The following is an 18,200-nucleotide window of genomic DNA, read 5'->3' as shown; positions in this document are numbered from 1 at the left end:
AGGAGTGCAATAAGGTTGCCCACTATTACCATTACTATTCAATATTGTATTAGAAATAGTAGTTTTGGCATTAAGAGTTGAGAAAGAAATTAAATGAATTAGAATAGATAATAAGGAAACCAAACTATAACTCTTTGCTGATTATATGATGGTATACTTAGAGAACCCCAGAGATTCTACTAAAAAACTATTAGAAATAATCCACACCTATAGCAAAGTTGCAGGATACAAAATAAACCTGCATAAACCATCAACATTCTTATATATCACTAACAAAATTTAACAGTTAGAGCTACAAAGAGAAATTCCATTTAAAGTAACTACTAATAATATAAAATATTTAGGAATCTATCTGCTAAAGGGAAAATCAGAAACTATATGAGCAAAACTACAAAACACTTTCCACAAAAACAATGTCAGATCTAACCCATTGGAAAAATATTAAATGCTCTTGGATTGGGTGAGCAAATATAATAAAGAGGACAATACTACATACTACCTAAACTAATATATTCATTTAGTGCTATACCAGACTCCCCAAAAAACTATTTTAATTACTTAGAAAAAAATAACAAGAAAGTTCATATGAAAAAACAAAAGGTCAAGAATTTCAAGGGAATTAATGAAAAAAAAAATCAAATGAAGGTGGCCTAGCTGTAACAGATCTAAAATTATATTATAAAGCAGTGGTTACCAAATCCATTCGGTATTAGCTAAGAAATAGATTAGTTGATCAGTGGAATAGATTAGGTTCAAAAGAAAAAACAGCCAATAACATTAATAATCTAGTGTTTGACAAACCTAAAGACTCCAGCTTTTGGGATAAGAACTCACTGTTTGATAAAAATTGCTGGGAAAATTGGAAATTATTATGACAGAAAGTAGGCATTAACTCACACTTAATGCCATACACCAAGATCAGGTCAAAATGAGTTCTTGACCTAGGCATAAAGAATGAGATTATAAATCAATTAGAAGAGTATAGTATAGTTTAACTCTCAGCCCTGTAGAAAAGAAAGGAATTTGTGACTAAAGAAGAACTAGAGGTTATTATTAATCACAAAATAGAAAAATTTGATTTTATCAAATTAAAAAGTTTTTTGTGCAAACAAAAGTAATGCAGACAAAATTAGAAGGGAAGTAATAAACTGGGAAAACATTGTTACAGTCAAAAGTTCTGATAAAGGCCTCATTTCCATATAGAGAATTGACTCTAATTTATAAGAAATCAAACCATTCTCCAGTTGATAAATGGTCAAAGGATATGAACAGACAATTCTCAGATGAAGAAACTGAAACTATTTCTAGCCATATGAAAAGGTGCTCCAAGTCATTATTAATCAGAGAAATAAAAATTAAGACAACTCTGAGATACCACTACACACTTGTCAGATTGGCTATAATGACAGGGAAAGATAATGCAGAATGTTGGAGGGGATGTGGGAAAATTGGGACACTGATACATTGTTGGTGGAACTGTGAATATTTCCAGGCATTCTGGAAAGCAATTTGGAATTATGCTCAAAGAGTTATCAAACTGCGCATACTCTTTGACCCAGCAATGTTACTACTGGGTTTATATCCCAAAGAGATCTTAAAGAAGGGAAAGGGACCTGTATGTGCAAGAATATTTATGGCAGCCCTCTTTCTAGTGGCAAGAAACTGGAGTGAATATACATCAATTGGAGAATGGCTGAATAAATTGTTACATATGAATATTATGGAATATTAGATTATTTCAGAAAGTCCTGGAAAGATTTACATGAACTGATGCGGAGTGAAATGAGCAGGGCCAGGAGATTATTATATACCTCAACAATAGTACTATATGATGATCAATTCTGGTGTAAGTGGCCCTCTGCAACAATAAGATGAACCAAATCAGTTACAATAGAGCAGAAATGAACTGAACCAACTACACCCAGCAAAAGAACTCTGGGAGTTGATTATGAACCACTACATAGAATTCCAAATCCTTATATTTTTGTCTGCTTACATTTTTGATTTCCTTCACAGGCTAATTGTATACTGTTTCAAAGTCCGATTCTTTTTGTACAGCAAAATAACTGTTTGGACATGTGTGTAGATAGATAGATAGATAGATAGATAGATAGATAGATAGATAGAAAGAAAGAAAGATAGATATATATATAGATATAAATAGTATTTAACTTATATTTTAACATATTTCACATATATTGATTAACTTGCCATCTGGGGGAAGGGGTGGGGAGAAGGAGGGGAAAAGTTGAAATAAAAGATTTTGCAATTGTCAATGATGGAAAATTAACTATGCATAATTTTTTTTTGTAAAATTTAATTAAATAAATAAATTTTAAAAAAGAAAAATCATATAGTCCATTGATCAACGATAATTATTATTGTTCTATAAGAAATGACTAGCATGATGATTTCAGAAAAGCCTGGAGAGACATACATGAAATGAGCAGGGCCAGGAGATTATTATATACCTCAACAATAGTACTATATGATGATCAATTCTGGTGTAAGTGGCCCTCTGCAACAATAAGATGAACCAAATCAGTTACAATAGAGCAGAAATGAACTGAACCAACTACACCCAGCAAAAGAACTCTGGGAGTTGATTATGAACCACTACATAGAATTCCAAATCCTTATATTTTTGTCTGCTTACATTTTTGATTTCCTTCACAGGCTAATTGTATACTGTTTCAAAGTCCGATTCTTTTTGTACAGCAAAATAACTGTTTGGACATGTCTGTAGATAGATAGATAGATAGATAGATAGATAGATAGATAGATAGATAGATAGATAGAAAGAAAGAAAGATAGATATATATATAGATATAAATAGTATTTAACTTATATTTTAACATATTTCACATATATTGATTAACTTGCCATCTGGGGGAAGGGGTGGGGAGAAGGAGGGGAAAAGTTGAAATAAAAGATTTTGCAATTGTCAATGATGGAAAATTAACTATGCATAATTTTTTTTGTAAAATTTAATTAAATAAATAAATTTTAAAAAAGAAAAATCATATAGTCCATTGATCAACGATAATTATTATTGTTCTATAAGAAATGACTAGCATGATGATTTCAGAAAAGCCTGGAGAGACATACATGAAATGAGCAGGGCCAAGAGATTATTACACACAAATAAATCAATCCTTTAATGCATTCAAAATAGATAAAAATAATATCAGTGGAAAACATACGGGCAAAAGTGGGGAGATCTCTCATACCTTTTCTTCTCTGTTTTCACCTTAATTTAAGCAATGTTCTCAATGCCTTCTTCAAAGAACCATTTTCTCAGATATATCTTCTTTTACTAAGAATGTCATTTCTCTAACTGATGAAGAAAAAAGGAAAAAGGCACTTCTCTATTTATTTTCATACTTCTTATTGTTTTTCATTCAGAGATTCTTTCCATACAAATATACATTTGTATATTTAAATCTCTTCTCACATTTTCTATTTTTTTTTTCTTATTGAATTAGGAAACACTAGTTGTCTGATTAAGAGAAGTGGGAGTATGGGTCATACTCACAAATATATTTGTGTGTGAGTGTGTGTGTGTGTGTGTGTGTGTGTGTGTGTGTATCTGCACATGCTGTTACCCTCAATGCAGGAGGTCCATTGAAATGTCAAATATTTTAAGATTTTTAGAAAGCCAAATCATAAATATTTATATATTTAGGTTATTTTTTTTCCAGAATATCTCTGGAATTTAATTATAGAGAATTTCAGAAATATTGAAGAAGAAAAGAGAAATTCTATCAGGGAATATATTTTTTTAAATTGTGGTTTTTAAAAAGGAGGCTGGAAATGATTCAAAGAATAGCTCTAGCAAAGCTAGAAGTCAATAAGAAAATAGGAATAAAATCATTGGGTAAGAGAAAGTTGCATAAATACCATCAGAGTTTGTAGATATTGAATTCCACTATAAATAGATTCAGTGTCACTCCTCTCTATTTGTTGCCATAATTCTCAATACTAATCCCCAAATTTCTTCTAGATGCCTTTGTTTGAAATGCTCTTGATTTGTTTGTTTTAAATGAATTCAAGTGTTGTCACTCTCTTTTTTAAACAACAAATGAAATTGTATGATATCTTTGTATTGCTTATTCAACTTTTCTATAGTACCCCTCCCCAATTTGTTAATAAAGTAACTATGCTTTTAAAGTTACTTTTTTTTTAAAATCAGGAGGTCACTTAGAATTCTGATATTAATTAAGTACAGATATAAATGATAATCAGCTATCAGATTATAAGAAGCATATCTTTTTCTCTTCATTGTGAAGTGGGAGGACTCCTCTAAATTAAAAGCAGACATATCCTTACTTGGGTTGTCTTTACTATTTCCATAACCAGAATTAATCAAAACTCATGACACACCTACAAATGGGTATAGTTAAACAATATTAGAATCATAAGAACTGTATTAAATTATCTCTATTCTGCCTCTCAATGCCTGAACAACCATCAGCAAGTCAGGGAGTCTTTCTGGCACATTCATGTTTTTAATTTGTAAAATCAGGAGGTTGTTGCTCAAGGATTTTTTCCAGTGCTAAAATCTTCTGCCCTTATTAAGGGAGCTATTAGAAGTTCTTGCCTTGCTTGGAAATTTGTCAAATTTACAAATCTGTTTGATATTTAAAAGAAGAGCAGCACTTTGTTTTTATATCCACACTTTATTTCTTGAAGATCTTATAACATATTATTTAATATGTGGTAGCTAGCTCCCAGTTTCATTGCATTTTTTGGCATGCATTTCATTATCACCTTCCTGTAGTTAGATTCCTTTAAGGAGAAAAATGAATAGTTTTAATAAGGATTAATTCCCCTCCCATTTACTGCTTTTAATTCTTGTTTAATATATTTTAATAGTTTTTATTTACCAGTTATATGCATGTGTAAATTTTACAACATTGACAATTGCCAAACCTTTTGTTCTAATTTTTACACTCCTCCCCCCCCCCCCAGATGGCAGGTTGACCAATACATGTTAAATATGATAGAGTATAAGTTAAATACAATACATGTATACATGACCAAATAGTTGTTTTGCTGTACAAAAAGAATCAGACTTTGAAATGGTGTACAATTAACCTGTGAAGGAAATCCAAAATGCAGGCGGACAAAATTAGAGGGATTGGAAATTCTATGTAGTGGTTCATAATCATCTCCTAGAGTTCTTTTGCTTGGTGTAGCTGGTTCAGTTCATCACTTCTCTATTGGAAATGATTTGGTTCATCTTATTGTTGAAAATGGCCACATCCATCAGAATTGATCATCATATAGTATTGTTGTTGAAGTATACAATGATTTCCTGGTCCTGTTCATTTCACTCAGCATCAGTTCATGTAAGTCCCTTGAGGCCCTTTTGAAATCATCCTGCTGGTCATTTCTTACAGAACAATAATATTCCATAACATTCATATACCACAATTTATTCAGCCAATCTCCAATTGATGGGCATCCACATAGTTTCCAGTTTCTGGCCACCACAAAGAGGGCTGCCACAAACATTCTTGGACATACAGGTCCCTTTCCCTTCTTTAAGATCTCTTTGGGATACAAACCCAGTTACTGCTTTTAGTTCTTAATTAGTCTTTGATTTTTCATCTGGAAGTGTAACATCTTGCCATATAACTAAAACTGTAAATATAGTGATAAAAAATTGCTAAAAGTTTTTCTCAAGGGGTTTTTGTTTCTTCTTTTTTGCATTTCACAGAAATTTTTAGAAATCCTACACAAGTTTATCATTTTATGTAAAATTTTCTTCTTTAACTTTCTTTACATAATGAAATATAATTATGTTCATTAATGATAAAATTCATGATGAAAAAGAAAATTATTTTAATGTATACTACCTTCAAGTATTCATCCATATTTCTCCATCATCCCTCTTGCTTACCTTTGACTCATTCAAAAACTAAATTTTGGCAGTCTTTAAAAGAGAGGAATTTTATCACTTTCTTTATTCCCTGGTACAATCTGAAAAGAGTTTCAGAATTTGAGTCAAAACTTTTTCAGCAATACAGCTGAAGATAATCTTTTAAGTTTCTTTAAATATTTTTAAATAGTCAATTTTTTTAAAAAAGAAAAAAAGTCGACACATTTGACAATATTTGTTTACTACACAAAACTAAAAATTATTTTGTCAACTGACATCACTTCTGAAAAGAATGAGATATTTTAAAGAAATCTAATATTAGGGAAATATAATTTGTCCTGCCTCTGGTTCATAGTACTATATATACACAAGGCTAAGTAAGCCACTTAATTTCTCACTGTCCTCTGGCAAGTCTTGACCACAAATTATAGTATACTGCTAATTTGAATTGACAAAGGGCTTCAGTGAGAATTCCTCAAACAAATAAAATCATAGATCTGGTCTTAAAATAAAAATTACTATATTGCAAACTTTACAATTATTGTTTCAGTCACATCCCACTCTTCACGACCTCATTTGGGATTTTCTTGACAAGTTACTGGAGTAATTTGCTATTTACTTCAGCAGCTTGTTTTACATTTGAGGAAACTGAATCAAACAGAGTAAGTGATTTTTCCAGGGGCTCATAGCTAGTTAAGTTTGAGGTCAGATTTGAACTAAGAAAGATGAATAAGTTTTCCTGACTTCAGGCCCAGCACTCATCCACTGCAGTATTACCTAGCCACCCCTACAGTATTATTATAAAACACAAATTGGATGAGAATATTTTGAGAACTATCACTGTTATAAAACTGTATAAGTACTTTGGCAGAATTATAGTCTTAAATAGTTGTTCCTTCCTTTTTAAGCTTAGATAATGTTCAGCAATAACCACTGATTAGAGAAGACACCCAAATCAATGTGATTGAGAATAAAAAATAAATGAGATGTAATAGCTTTGCATACTGATTCAATTCGAATGCAATCATGTTAATTAGTTTAGTGTGGAACAAAATACAGCCAATGTTATTCTTTCATGTTCTAGTAGCATGGGAAATCAAGGTACACTAGCATAATTCAGATAGACCCAAATCCCATCACTGCAAATGTTTTAGTGCAGATGCCATTGACCACTTAAATTGGCAAACCATAAATCCACATGAAGTGGATGAAAGACATAAATACTTTCATTATGTATTCAATTTATTGCACAATAAAATTTGAAACAGATTTTACCAGTGACATGCAAGAACTTCTTATTGCTATTTAACAATGACATCTTTAGCCCTAGCTTGCATAATAGTATATTTTTTGACCAGTATAGGGCAGGTATAAGAACTAATTGTCATTCCTCAATATAGATTAGATAAAATAAGAATTGAAATAAAGAAGCTACTAAAATCTGAAAAGGGTAAATTTGAAGAACCTGTGATGACTGAAAATCTTTGTTTAATACAAACTGCAGAAATGATGTCTAAAAATGCAAAGAGATTGTAATAAAGCTTGTTCTGAGTATTATATCATCAATCTGACTAACAAACCATTACACCAAAACAGAGTAAGTTTTGAAAACCTTGAATTTCTTAACTATCTTAAACAAATGCATCCTTTAGACAATATTTAACAAAAAGTTTCAAAATATTTCAGAATCACGATGCAATATTGTATAGAGCAATTCTTGCTTTGCTAAGAGGAAGGACACCCTTATGGTAGGCAGATGCAACTTCAGAGAACTATTAAAGATCTCCAGAAAAACACAAAAATATATATATCAACACCAAACTTACACATATTAGAAAACTGGAGTTCAATGTCACCTAATTGAAAGATACAAAAAGAAATATATGGCATAGAATAAAGAGAATTACAAAATTAAGAAATCTTAGATGACTTTAATTAGCAATTTAAAGTAAAATTAAAATTATATGAAAATAGAGAAAAAATAGCATAAATTAACAATGTCATCAATGCAATGTCAATCAAAAATTTTACTGAAGAAACATGAGAAATTAAATAAAAAATAAGAGACTCTTTGATAATTAAGGATGTGAATATTTCCTACTCATCTACAATTTCAAGGAGCACAATTCAACAACTAAAAAGGCATATCAAAAAAGAAACAATAGCATAGCATTGTCTATGTTAGAGACAATAAAAATAATTACATCATATACTTTATTTAAATTGTAGTTTCTCTGCAAACCTAGAGAGCAGTTGAACCAGATAAGATCTATGAGTATAAACTATGCTAATGTATTTATCTATACAATCATGTATTACCTGAAAGACATGTTACCAACTTGCAGATGCAAGCTCGATATTACATTACAGAAGTAATCAAGTCAAAAAGCATTTATTAAATAACTACTATGTGCTAAGCATTATCCCAAATTCTGTACCCCCAAAAAAGCTGAAAATACTTCTTACATCAAAAATATCGCAGTCTAATCTGGGAAAGAACATGCAAATAATTATATATAAACATGAAATATGGAGGAAAAATTAGAAATATTCCACTTAGGGAAGAAACTAGCATTAAGTGGGATTAGGAAATATTTCTTGAAAAAGTAGGATTTTTTCAGGGGCCAGAAGGAATCCATGGAAGCTAGAAAGCAGTGTAAGAGTTGGATGAAGGTCTCATTCCCACACAGTTATGAAACTTAAAATAAAATTGAAACCTAAGAAATGAATGCTAGGATGAGGAAGAATGAAGCAAACCTAATAAAAGGAAAATGTAATCATTTGTAGAGGATTCATACTGGAAAATGGAGGGAAACTGTAGTCAAAGTTAGGGATTTACAATAAGAAACATATTGTAAAATGTCATCAGAAGTAGGGACATAGAATAAGAAAAATCATTTCAAAATATAATTATGGACACAAATAAAGTTAAATCTAAGCAATTGGAAAAATATCAATTATTAATGGCTGGGCCAAGCTAAGATAATAAAAATGAAAATTATGCCTAAATTAGTCTTCTTGTTCAATCCTATAACAATCGAACAGTCAAAACATTTTATAGAAGTAGAAAAAATAATAACAAAATTCATCTGGAAGAAAAAAAAAAACTCAAGAAAATTAATGAAAAAAGGATTATGGCTTAGCAGTAACAAACCTAAAACTATATTATAAACAGCAGTCATCAAAAGCATTTGTTACTATTTAAGAAATAGGGACATGGATCAGTGGAATAGATTAGACACACAACACAATAAACAAGACCTTGTCTAGTATTTGATAACCCCCCAAACTCCAACTTCTGTAATAAGAACTGTGTATTTGACAAAGATTGCTGGGAAATTGAAAAATAATGTCAGAAACTCAGCATAGATCTACATCTCACACACCATACCAAAATAAAGTCAAAAGGGCCATATGATTTGGGCATAAAGAATAATATCATAAACAAATTAGAGCAAGGAATAATTTATCTATCAGCTCTTTGGAAAAGAAGAAATACTAGAGAATATTATGAAAGGCAAAATGGACAATGTTGATTATAGTAAATTAACAAATTTTTGCACAAACAAAACCAACATAAATACATTTAAAAGTGAAATACAAAGCTGGGAAGAAATCTTTATAGTCAAAATTTCTGATAAAAATCGGAAATAACACAACATTCCCCAATTAATAAATGGTCAAAGGATATAAATAGTTAATTTTCTGATGACAAAATTAAAGTCATCTATAGTTACGTGAAAAAAAATGCTAAAAATCACTACTGATTAGAGAGAGGCAAAGTAAAACAACTCTGATCTATCACCTCACATCTCTCAGATTAGCTAAAATGACAAAAAAAGATAATGATCAATGTTGGAGAGGATGTTGGAAAACTGTAATACTAATGCATTGTTGGTGGAGTTGTGAAATGATCCAATAAAACTGGAGAGCAATCTGGAACTATGCCCAATGGACTACAAAATTGTGCATATTCTTTGACTCAGCAGAGCCATTGCTGGATCTGTATCTCAAGGAAATTATTAAGGAAAGAAAAAGACACACATGTGCAAAAATGTTTGTAGCAACGATTTTTGTGTTAGCAAAGAATAGGAAAATGAATAGATATCCATCAATTGGGGAATGGCTGAAATGGTATGTGAAGGTAATGAAATATTATTGCTCTATAAAAATGCTGAAAAAGCTGATTATAGAAAGGCCTGGAAAGATTTACATGAACTGATGCTGAGCAAAACAAGCAGAGCTAGAAATACATTATACACAATAACAGAAAGAATGTGCGACGATCAATTGTGAAAGTTTTGATTCTTCCAGTGGTTCAGTGATCCAAAGGAATCCCAATAAACTTTGTACAGAAAATACCACCTGCATCCAGAAAAATAAATAAGAAGACTGAATGTAAAACAACATATGCTACATGCTATGTTCATTTTTTTTTCTGTTTTTCATCTCTCCCATGATTTTTCCTTTTGCTCTGATTTTTGTCTTCCAATATGATTCATAAAGCAATGTATATTAAAATAAGTAAAGTCACAACAAAAAGAAAACTATAATCATGGGTAGGGATTTATTCACAAGTAGAAGAGAATATATAATTATAGCCTTCCACTCAGATGTGTATGTGGGGAAAGTAATGACATAATTGGGGGAGGGGAGATTCATATCAAGATAGGCTGAAGCCCTTGTAGTACTTGCTCAATATGGTATCAGGGGACGATTGAATAGTGCCCAAATGAGGTGAACACCAAGAAAGAAGTAATTATGAAAGGAGGGAAAGAGATTCACACTCATATGAGATTATTAGCTCTCCTGACTGGGTTATGACCTCTGTGGTATTCAGTAAATGGGGAATCAAGGGAAGGACTTGTGTATAAAAAAAGACATGTCTATTGATTCCAAGTATTCCTGCTCTATATGATATCCCCTTCTAAAAGTTGTGTAATCGAAGACTTTTAATTACCCCCTTCTCAAGTCCATTAGAACTATTTCTCACAGTCGTTAAGCTATGAGGGAGAAGATTCTCAGTTAACTAAAAAAATGCCAAGAGTAGGAAAAATAGATTATATTGTTTGAGTTATAGCAAAAATGCCAGTGCTACAGGAAGAGAGTACTTGCAGAATAATAAGAATAGAATGGTCATAAGAAATTATTCTATAAAAGGTTTGATTTGAAAGCCAAACAGAAGATTTTGGTTTGGTCCTGAAGGTAAAAGGAAATACTGAGCTTTACTGAATAGGGGAGCTGACATGGTCAGACTTGTACTTTAGGAAGATCATTTTGATAACTGATAAGGGAACAGGGTTGTGGAAAGCTTACAGCATAAGTCTACTTATCTATCACCAAAAGATGAAAAACAAACAGAGCATCCAATTCTAGTTCACTCAATTGTAATTGTACTTAGATAAAGTATTTATGCTTTCTATTGTCCCCAAAAAAGCAATAGATGAGATGAGAAGGAAAAATTGTACCAAAATGTTATTATTGATATGTGAAATACAAAAGAAATTATCCCACAGTGACATAGTTATATATTTCCATGATTATCACTTCTATGATTATCACAAAGCTTTGAGTCAGTTCCACACTTATCACTTATTTATTTACTATATATATATATATATATATATATACATATATATATATATATATATATATATATATATATATAAAACATACAGCCATGTCTTCACTAGAACATTTAATGTTATTTATTTAAAACATGCAAACCATGAAAATGACAATGAACATTAAGAATTAATGACACAAAATGTGGTATTTTCCAGGGAGATAGTTAAATTCTATTATTGTTCTGCTCAAACTCCAAAATGGATATCTCTAATAAGGATCACAAGGGGAAAAAAAAGAACATAATATATTTGAATTTATATTTTAGATAAACTGATTTTTTTTGTTGTTTTGTTGCTTATACTAGCTTTGCTCTTGTTGAAAAATAGAAGACTAAAATTTCAAATAAGTGAGAAAGAAAAAATTTCCACAGAGATAACTCAAAAATCATTCTACCAATTTTTGTTTCTGTTTGATTTACTTCTCTTTGAAACCAGAGGAATATGATAATACAAAGATATAAAAATTATTTGGAGGGATAAATATTTTTCCAGGCAATACATACATCATCTCACTTAATACTCACAATGAATATGTGATATAAATATAGCATTATGGCATTTTGATCCTCACACTGTTTCTTCGAAGTAGTCCAGAATAGATTTAGGCTCTTGTTGGTACTTACACATTTATTTTTCTTTAAAGAACCATGAAGGAAACCTTTAAAGGAGAACCTAGGAATTTATCCTTCTGTCATTTGATAACATATTCCCTTGGCTGAATTTATTATACATTCAAAAAAGCATCCAGTTTATTTTCTAAAAAGTCAACACAGCTTCAGAGGCCATCTGCAGTGGGTAACAAATTTATAAAGTTTAGTAACTGAAATTGGTGGTAAACTGAACCACTGACAGACGTGTTTTCACAAATAGATAATCTGAGCATCCTGCCGCCAATCCATTTAGCATAAAAATCTAAACTGAGTTGATGGAGATGGAGAAAGAGGTTGTGTATTTCTGGATGCAAAATTCAATTCCATAATGCATAAGTATAAAATTTCAGCAGAGCTTTAAATACTCACAAATTAACTTATTCTCATTTCTCTAAAAAGACTTCTACATTTCTTTGAAATGCTAAAATGACTCCATTTTTGTGGTCAAAATGTGGCAGCTTCACTGAATTAATTCCTAAAGAAATACTGGTCACTAGCTGGCCACAGAAGAAATAAAGCTAAACATCAATTTAACTTAATATTCTTTTAAATTTTCATAAAACTACTAAATTTCTGAAGGAAGAATGCAGACTTAAGATTAATTTCAAATCAGTTTAGTAGATAGCAATTGGGGGACTACTATATGCAAAGAATAACATTAACAGTGACAGAAAAAATGCTCCCAGGATAAAACAAGAAAATTTAACACTGACTTATACAAATCCAGAAAGTGAATGAAACAGTTCAGAAACAATCAATGTATCAAAAATATCATCAATATAGCAAATTAAAAACTTATTTTTTATTTATACTTACATTTTTATTATTAATTGTATAATTATAAATTATTTTAACAGTACATATGCATGAGTAATTTTATTTTTATAACATTATCCCTTATATGCCAAATTTTCCTCTCCCTCCCTCTGTTCCCTCTCCTAGATAAAAGGCAATCTCATACATATTAAATGTGTTATAACCTAGGTACAATATGTGTGTGTAAATCCAATTTTCTTGTTGCACGTTAAGAATTGGATTCCGAAGGTATAAGTAACCTGGGTAGAAAGACAGTAGTGCTAATAGTTTACATTCAATTCCTAGTGTTCCTTCTCTGGGTGTAGCTATTTCTGTCAATCATTGATCAACTGATCAACTGGAAGTGAGATGGATCTTCTTTATGTTGAAGATATCCATTTCCATCAAAATATATCTTCATACAGTATTGTTATTGAGTGTATAGTGCTCTGGTGGTTCTGCTCATTTCACTCAGTATCAGTTGATGTAAGTCTCTCCAAACCTCTCTGTATTCATCGTGCTGGTCATTTCTTAAAGAGCAATAATATTCCATAACATTCATATACCATAATTTAACCCAATCTTTCTCCAGTTGTTGTACATCCATTCATTTTCCAGTTTCTAGCCACTACAAAAAGAGCTGCCACAAACATTTTGGCACATACAGGTCCCTTTCCGCTCTTTAGTATTTCTTTGGGATATAATCCCAATAGCAGCAATGCTGGGTCAAAGGGTATGCACAGTTTGATAACTTTTTGGGCATACTTCCAAATTGCTCTCAAGAATGGCCGGATTCTGTCACAACTCCACCAACAATGCATTAGTGTACCAGTTTTCCCACACCCCCTCCAACATTCATCATTATTTGTTCCTGTCATCTTAGCCAATCTGACAGGTGTGTAGTGGTATCTCAGAGTTGTCTTAATTTGCATTTCTCTGATTAGTAGTGATTTGGAACACTCTTTCATATGAGTGGATATAGTTTCAATTTCATCATCTGAAAATTGTCTGTTCATATCCTTTGACCATTTATCAATTGGAGAATAGTTTGATTTCTTATAAAATAGGGATAGTTCCCTATATATTTTGGAAATGAGGCCTTTATCAGAACCTTTAACTGTAAAAATATTTTCCCAATTTGTTACTTCCCTTCTAATCTTGTTTGCATTGGTATTGTTTGTACAGAAACTTTTTAGTTTGATGTAATCAAAATCTTCTATTTTGTGATCAATAATTATCTCTATTTCTCCTCTGGTCATAAATTCCTTCTTCCTCAACAGGTCCGAGATGTAGACTATCCTCTGTTCCTCTAATCTATTTAAGACCTCATTCTTTATGCCTAAATCATGGACCCATTTTGATCTTATCTTGGTATATAGTATTAAGTGTGGGTCCATATCTAATTTCTGCCATACTAATTTCCAGTTTTGCCAACAGTTTTTTTCAAATATTGAATTCTTCTCTCAAATGTTGGTATCTTTGGGTTTGTCAAACATTAGATTGCTATATTTGTACCCTATTATGTCCTTTGTACTTAATCTGTTCCACTGATCGACTAGTCTATTTCTTAGCCAATACCAAATGGTTTTGGTGACTGCTGCTTTATAATATAACTTTAGATAAGGTACAGCTAGACCACCTTCATCTGACTTTTTTTTTCATTAGTTCCCTTGCAATTCTCGACCTTTTATTCTTCCATATGAATTTTGTTGTTATTTTTTTCTAGGCCATTAAAATAGTTTCTTGGGAGTCTGATTGGTATAGCACTAAATAAATACATTAGTTTGAGGAGTATTGTCATCTTTATTATATTCACTCAGCCTATCCACCAGCACTGAATGTCTTTCCAATTATTTAAATCTGACTTTATTTTTGTGGCAAGTGTTTTGTAATTTTGCTCATATAATTCCTCACTTTTCTTTGGTAGAATGACTTACAAATATTTTATACCCTTGACATTTGTTTTGAATGGAATTTCTCTTTGTATCTCTTGCTGTTGCATTTTGTTGGTGATGTATAAAAATGCTGAGGATTTATGTGGATTTATTTTATATCCAGAAAATTTGCTGAAGTTGTAAATTATTTCTAGTAACTTTTTATTAGAATCTCTGGGGTTCTCTAAGTATACCATCATATCATCTCCAAAGAGTGACAGTTTGATTTCCTCATTTCCTACTCTAATTCCTTTAATCTTTTTTCTCAATTCTTATTGCCGAGGCTAGCATTTTTTTTGAAGATAATATTTTTTAAATTTTTTATTATATATATATTTTTATAATATTATCCCTTGTATTCATTTTTCCAAATTATCCCCCCCTCCCTCTATTCCCTCCCCCCGATGACAGGCAATCCCATACATTTTACATGTGTTACAATATAGTCTAGGTACAATACATGTGTGTGAATATCATTTTCTTGTTGCACAATAAACATTAGAATCCGAAGGTACATGCAACCTGGGCAGACAGATATTAGTGCTAACAATTTACATTCACTTCCGAGTGTTTCTTCTCTGGGTGTAGCTACCTCTGTCCATCATTGATCAACTGGAAGTGAGTTGGATCTTCTTTATGTTGAAGATTTCCACCTCCATCAGAATACATCCTCATACAGTATTGTTGTTGAAGTATACAGTGATCTTCTGGTTCTGCTCATTTCACTCAGCATCAGTTGATTTAAGTCTCTCCAAGTCTCTCTGTATTCCTCCTGCTGGTCATTTCTTATAGAGCAATAATATTCCATAACCTTCATATACCACAATTTACCCAACCATTCTCCAACTGATGGACATACATTCATCTTCCAGTTTCTAGCTACAACAAAAAGAGCTGCCACAAACATTTTGGCACATATATGTCTCTTTCCGCTCTTTAGTATTTCTTTGGGATATAATCCCAGTAGTAGCGCTGCTGGGTCAAAGGGTATGCACAGTTTGATAACTTTTTGGGCATAATTCCAGATTGCTCTCCAGAATGGCTGGATTCTTTCGCAACTCAACCAGCAATGTATTAGTGTCCCAGTTTCCCCACATCCCCTCCAACATTCATCATTATTTGTTCCTGTCATCTTAGCCAATCTGACAGGTGTGTAGTGGTATCTCAGAGTGGTCTTAATTTGCATTTCTCTGATGAGTAGTGATTTGGAACACTCTTTCATGTGAGTGGATATAGTTTCAATTTCTTCCTCTGAGAATTGTCTGTTCATATCCTTTGACCATTTATCAATTGGAGAATGGTTCGGTTTCTTATAAATTAGGGTCAGTTCTCTATATATTTTGGAAATGAGACCTTTGTCAGAACCTTTGTTTTTAAAAATATTTTCCCAATTTGTTACTTCCCTTCTAATCTTGTTTGCATTAGTATTATTTGTACAGAAACTTTTTAGTTTGATGTAATCAAAACCTTCTATTTTGTGATCAATAATGATCTCTAGTTCTCCTCTGGTCATAAATTCCTTCCTCCTCCACAAGTCTGAGAGGTAGATTATCCTCTGTTCCTCTAATCTATTTATTATCTCCCTCTTTATGCCTAAATCATGGACCCATTTTGATCTTATCTTGGTATATGGTGTTAAGTGTGCATCCATATCTAATTTCTGCCATACTAATTTTGAGTTTTCCCAACAGTTTTTTCCGAATAATGAATTTTTATCCCTAATGTTGGTATCTTTGAGTTTGTCAAAGATTAGGTTGCTATATATGTATACTTTTTTGTCCTTTGTATCTAATCTGTTCCACTGATCTACCGGTCTTTTTCTTAGCCAATACCAAATGGTTTTGGTGACTGCTGCTATATAATATAGCTTTAGATCAGGTACACTTAGACCACCTTCCTCTGACTTTTTTTTTCATTAGTTCCCTTGCAATTCTCGACCTTTTATTCTTCCATATGAATTTTGTTGTTATTTTTTCTAGGTCATTGAAATAGTTTCTTGGGAGTCTGATTGGTATAGCACTAAATAAATAGATTAGTTTGGGGAGTATTGTCATCTTTATTATATTCACTCGGCCTATCCAAGAACACTGAATGTCTTTCCAATTATTTAAATCTGATTTTATTTTTGTGGCAAGTGTTTTGTAATTTTTCTCATATAATTCCTGACTATTCTTTGGTAGATGGATTCCCAAATACTTTATACTCACAACATTTGTTTGGAATGGAATTTCTCTTTGTATCTCTTGCTGTTGCATTTTGTTAGTGATATATAAAAATGCCGAGGATTTATGTGGATTTATTTTGTATCCTGCCACTTTGCTGAAATTTTGAATTATTTCTAGTAGCTTTTTAGCAGAGTCTTTGGGGTTCTCTAAGTATACCATCATGTCATCTGCAAAAAGTGACAGTTTAATTTCCTCATTTCCTACTCTAATTCCTTGAATCTCTTTCTCGGCTCTTATTGCCGAGGCTAGCGTTTCTAGTACTATATTGAATAGTAATGGTGATAGTAGGCAACCTTGTTTCACTCCTGATCTTACTGGGAAAGGTTGCAGTTTATTTCTATTGCATATTATGCTTACTGAAGGTCTTAAATATATGCTCCTGATTATTCTAAGGAATAGTCCATTTATTCCTATACTCTCAAGAGTTTTTAGTAGGAATGGATGTTGGATTTTGTCAATTGCTTTTTCTGCATCTATTGAGATGATCATATGGTTTTTATTAATTTGATTATTAATATGGTCAATTATACTAATAGATTTCCTAATATTAAACCAGCCCTGCATTCCTGGAATAAATCCTACTTGATCATAGTGTATTATCCTGGAGATGATTTTCTAAAGTCTTTTTGCTAATATCTTATTTAAGATTTTAGCATCAATATTCATTAAGGAGATTGGTCTATAATTTTCTTTCTCAGTTTTCGATCTACCTGGTTTAGGTATCAGTACCATGTCTGTGTCATAAAAGGAGTTTGGTAGGACTCCTTCATCCCCTATTTTTTCAAATAATTTATATAACATTGGGACTAATTGTTCTTTAAAGGTTTGGTAGAATTCACATGTGAATCCATCTGGCCCTGGGGATTTTTTCCTGGGGAGTTGATTAATAGCTTGTTCTATTTCTTTTTCTGAAATGGGACTATTTAAGCAATTTATCTCCTCCTCTGTTAATCTAGGAAGTCTATATTTTTGGAGGAAGTCATCCATTTCACTTAAGTTATCAAATTTATTGGCATAAAGTTGGGCAAAGTAACTCCTTATTATTTCTCTAATTTCCTCTTCATTGGTGGAAAGATCCCCCTTTT

This window comes from Sminthopsis crassicaudata, chromosome 4, assembly GCF_048593235.1.
Source record: "Sminthopsis crassicaudata isolate SCR6 chromosome 4, ASM4859323v1, whole genome shotgun sequence".
NCBI classification, from domain to species: domain Eukaryota; kingdom Metazoa; phylum Chordata; class Mammalia; order Dasyuromorphia; family Dasyuridae; genus Sminthopsis; species Sminthopsis crassicaudata.
The sequence above is the reverse complement of the archived record's forward strand: the minus strand, read 5'-3'. Positions refer to the sequence as shown.